We start from the raw sequence: 5,029 nt of genomic DNA on the forward strand, positions 1-5,029 counted from the left end.
CTGCGCAAGGGGTTCATGGTTTAAAACCCAGTAAACGCAATAAATAATTGCGGCCTCCTCCCGCTCCCGCTGCCCATGTCATATAGCTTCAAAGGAGCATAGACGTGAGGGGGGGTGTTGGAGTTTAATGTTCGGCCCTCTCCCACATATCGGTCTGATGGGTGAATTGGTTAGGTGCATAATCTTTCAACCAAGAGGTTCATAGTTCAAGACCCTGCCAACGCAGTCTTAAATAAAGATGATTCTGCGGTCTACATCGATCCCACGTCTAAAGACTAAAATAGCCTAGAGTGAGCGGGATTGTTGAAATATATTGCCCGCCTCCCTCCATCAGTTCGGACTTTTGGTTGCGTTGGCTAGTGCATGAAGATTAACATGGTACCGGAGCTAAGGTCTTGAGTTCAAGTCCTGGTTTGCGCAATTTATTTAAAAAATGCTGATAGCCCCCCTTTGTGTCCACGTAGAGGCCTCTTGAGTCATACGTGAGTTTTGCGCGCCGTCGCTCTCTTCCAGTTGCACGTGTTGACTTGTCCTCCCCGTCACACGTGAGAGGGGGTGTTACAGTATATGTGGATTGTATTAGGCCTTTCCATCAGTTCGGACTTTTGGTTGCATTGGCTAGTGCATGAAGCTTAACACCATCTCTTCCGCCATTACCATTTTTGTGCGGTCGTGCCCTCCCCGTGGACCTTTCCCCGGCGAGATGGAAGAGGACTATGCCGTGAGAGAGAGAGAGGAGTGCATGGCAGTGTATAGCATGTCATGTAGCCTATAAGCTGGGACCCACTCAACAAGTAAACATGTAATCTTTCCATGCCTTTAGAACTGTTTACATGTGTGAGACAACCCAGCCATGCAAATACATGATTCTTTTCAATTTTCAAGTGGTTGGAGGCAGCCTCTTACCTTAAAGGCAACGCCCAAGGTTGTCAGAATCGAGATTCTGTTGTACGATTCTATGACTTTACGATCCAAACTAACCCCTCTGAATCTAGGACTTTAGTTCATAGAATCTACATTTCTACGATCCTGATAGTGAAGATTCTACGATTTGCGATCCTACCAACAGAGCTCCTATCCGATTCAAAATCACGATTCTGACAACCTTGGCAACGCCAATGTCTTTTTGGTTAGAGGCCAGGACTACAATGTATAGCGTCCGCCTCTAAGGCCTTAGAGGCAGGCTTAGAGGCGCAAAAAGACCACGGTGTGGATGCTCTCAAGTTCTCGGAGCTTCGACTATCAATATCTTTAAAAAAAATATTTGGACTGGATACTGATGAGGATACAGACCTGAGGTAGGGTCATAGGCCTGACCTATACGTCCTACCCAAGGTCACTACCCTAGAAGATAAAAAGACCAAGAGACAGCAAGAGACCCCCAGTCGAAGATGTCGAGTGCAATCCACTCGGCAGTCACGTCACTCGGAAGTCCTCCTCTCTACCGTCACTCGACCATCCAGAGGATCACTCGACCTGTCGAAGACCAGGAGTCACTCAGCGTGGCAATGGACAGGCGTTCACTTCGTAGTCTTTAAGGTTATTAACATCACTTAAGGCTGGCGTTACCAGTAACGCCCCCACTTTATGTACATTAAGTCCCTTGTAATGGAGGGCGATGGAGGTCCTGGCGTACTCTATATGAGCCATCCCCCTCCTCTGGCACAAGGGTTCGCACCCCTTGTAATATCACACGCATAATTCAATCGACCGCCTCCGGGCACCGAGACGTGGGGTTGTTACTTCCACTGAGAAGAGCCTGAACTTGTAAAACCTCGTGTGTACACCTTCATCATAGGTAAGATTTTGCCTCTCCATACCTACCCCCCCCCCCTTTTTTTTTACTGTCAGTCTTAGGACCACGACAGCTACCGCTTGGAAATCCAACCTCTAGATGTAAGAGTGTGTATACATTTTTACCACGAAAAGCACTTTCATAATACTCTTAAATCTAGAGCTCCTTGTCCAACCTCTAGCAGTGATAGTTGATAGGACAAGCGAATCGGCCGATTGTTCAACCAATGTCCATGCCCTACCGGCTTGCAGATGCATAGACATAAATGTATTCGTCATGTATAAAAAGACTCGCGCGACTAAAGCTAAGCACTAGAAAAAAGCACGTAGGTAGCTCACGGCCATGCTACATGACCAATGCTGTGACGGGGCAATATTAATTGCTCAATGATCGCGTAGAGTACTAGTGGATGGATCAGTTACATCATTTGTTTTCAAAGTGATCAAGACTAGTGTACAACTTTTTGACCATGATGACACATAGGTCAATGACCCAGCTGCTAACTGGCTAACAGAATTCCATATAAAAAGGGTCACCAAAAGAAAGGTGAATTAAAAGATAGTATGTGTTGGGTCCCTGGCCCATATAATTTCTGAAAAGTCTTAAAGGCCAAGCTGAATTGTATAGCACTTGTAGTATACGGAGTCACTGGTGCAGAACCCTGCTATGAGTACAAATGTGTACATCATTGGACCAAACTGTGTGCGATGCAAGCATAGTAAACCGTAGGAAAAATAACCGTTTGACGGAGAAACAAAAAGTGCTAACCGCTTGACAGAAAAAGATATGTGCGTGATGGCAGACACATCGGACATGGTATAGAAATGAGATGTGTGTGCCATACGGGTCATGCAGTGAAATAATACATATGATTCGCCTGGACAAGCCGTTTGTATTGACTAGCTAGCAAACATTTGTCAGGAATCAATTGGCCGCGGTGGTCGTAGCCATCGCACAAGTGTTCTTTACGTGAATTGTTTGCGACGCGACCCGCTGTGTCTACACAACAACAACATTGCTCTGTCTGTGCACAACAATAAAACTTATAAAATATCATTGCATAACTAAACTAAACATCCATTATATAACTAACTTAACATCTCACATTGCACATCTCAATGCATAATCACATAAACAAGGAAACCATCATCGATCATCTACCACTTCATTGCACGCCTGCCACCACTGTTGTTGTTGTTGCACGATGCCTCGGCGGCAAGGGAAGGAGACACGTCCTCATGCCAACGATACGCATGTACATGCCGTAGCTTGTGTAGGCGTCGTTGGCCACGTAAGTGGGGTGGTTGCATCCAGTCTGTCCTTCCAAACCGAGGTTCCGACATGCTTATTCTTGATGTCATTCTTCATGCTGGCGACACGAAATGATGTTAGCAACGACAGTTATCACACTAGTGCAGAACCCTCATAAGAAGACACGGGTTACTAACATCTCTAGATCTTATCAATGCACCTATGCTTCTCAACCTTGATATTTCTCAAAACTTTATTCTACACTACCTTTACCAGGCAGTCGCCTTTCGAGAATCCTATAAACCATCTTGCTCAATACTATTCCTTCTAAGCCATGAATCAATAATTATGTTTGTTAGCACTTGTTAGTCTTGCACAGTAAAATAAGCACCTATTAAATGTTTGACACTATAAAAAGAGGTGTGGCAGCTCCATTTTCGTGAACCCCTCATTGCTCACTTAAGCTAGGCTAGGATAGTTTACTTTTTAGTTCTGAAGTTTCTTAACTAGATTATTCATCACTTAGGTGAGGAAGTCAGTCCATGACCAAGTCGTTAGTTGAGTTTGGGACTTTTCATGTTAGATTACGTATCTTCTGCGAAGAGTTATGACGCTGAAATGGTCACATTCAATTATTAACGGCCCACGGTTCTTGAGCATGATGATTCTATTCTTGCAGCTTGTATCTAATATAAAATGACCCGAAGAGGTAGATTGAACTAATCTCGTCCATCAAATTAGGTCAATTCAACGACTTAGATTACTTTGTTGGTGAGTGCTCAACATATTAAACATACAATTAATATCATATCAAATATCAACATTAGCACTAATCGTGCAAATAGTATCATATCAATATTTGCATGCATTTAATATCAACGTGCATTTGCACCATACTTATACTCTGAAACGGAGGGAGTATCTAGCACTAACTTGATGCTAGATACATTCATGTGAGGGGCAATTTTGGAACAAGTTTTTTCGGACGAAGGGAGTACTAGAGGACTAGCAAAGATGTTAGCATCGTCTAGCAAAAGATGTGCCATGCGTGGCGCGGGACCCACATAGACGCGGGAGCATGCTTGGCTGCTCGCGGACACGGGAGACGAAGGAATTCAGGGATTCTCCCGGGGAATCAGGATCTGGACTTGACCATGGATCATGCCGGCAAGATTCGGAGCAAGAGGTTCAGTTCCCTTGAAGGTTTTTTGACGCTCACGTATCCGTATCGCCGTATGCAATTACTCCAGCATCATTGAGGCGCCTTAATATATGTGACACCTAACAGATTCCGGGAGACCCGCACGCATGTCTGCTTAATTGGTCATCCCGACCGTGACACCCACAGATCCAAACCCCTGGTGCATGCATGTTTCAACGCAAAACACACCACCTTGTGTCATAAAATCAGTGATGCTTAGTTTGGAACCGACAAGGCAGGGGTACGTCGGTCTTCGGTCGGTGTCTCACGGGTAGAGTACACAAAGAGCGTTGTTGCCGTTGATTTGAACAAGGCTGCAAGCATCGGGCACGCCGGCAGCATCGGCGGTGCGTGGGCCTGTCTACCGTGGACATGAGCACACAGGCGCCTTGTTGGTTCTGTTTCACGGTTTCACCTCACCTCACGTCACGTGGTCATTTTATGCATGCTACTCGTAACCTGATCGAGCTACGCTACGTACGCTGCTTCCGTTGCAACAGAGTACTCGTACGTACCCCCTGCGACGCCACTCAAAAGAGCTGCTAGTACAGTGGATGTCCGTAGCACTAGCGGCGCGTAGTACTCTGCCATTTCTCGACGACCGGACGACATGGAGCTATATAGCCTGACACGAGATTAGCTAGCTAGCCCTGGGCTTTTTTTGGAACGTAGTTCGTGAACAGCCTCCATATCAGGCCGTCAAAGATGTACCTGCGTGCTTTCTTTTGCACGTTGGGTGGCTGGCTGCCTACACCTCCTTTTTTTTCGATCATGCCTGCCTG

Source organism: Triticum aestivum, chromosome 5B, assembly GCF_018294505.1.
Source record: "Triticum aestivum cultivar Chinese Spring chromosome 5B, IWGSC CS RefSeq v2.1, whole genome shotgun sequence".
In the NCBI taxonomy this organism is placed as follows: Eukaryota; Viridiplantae; Streptophyta; class Magnoliopsida; order Poales; family Poaceae; genus Triticum; species Triticum aestivum.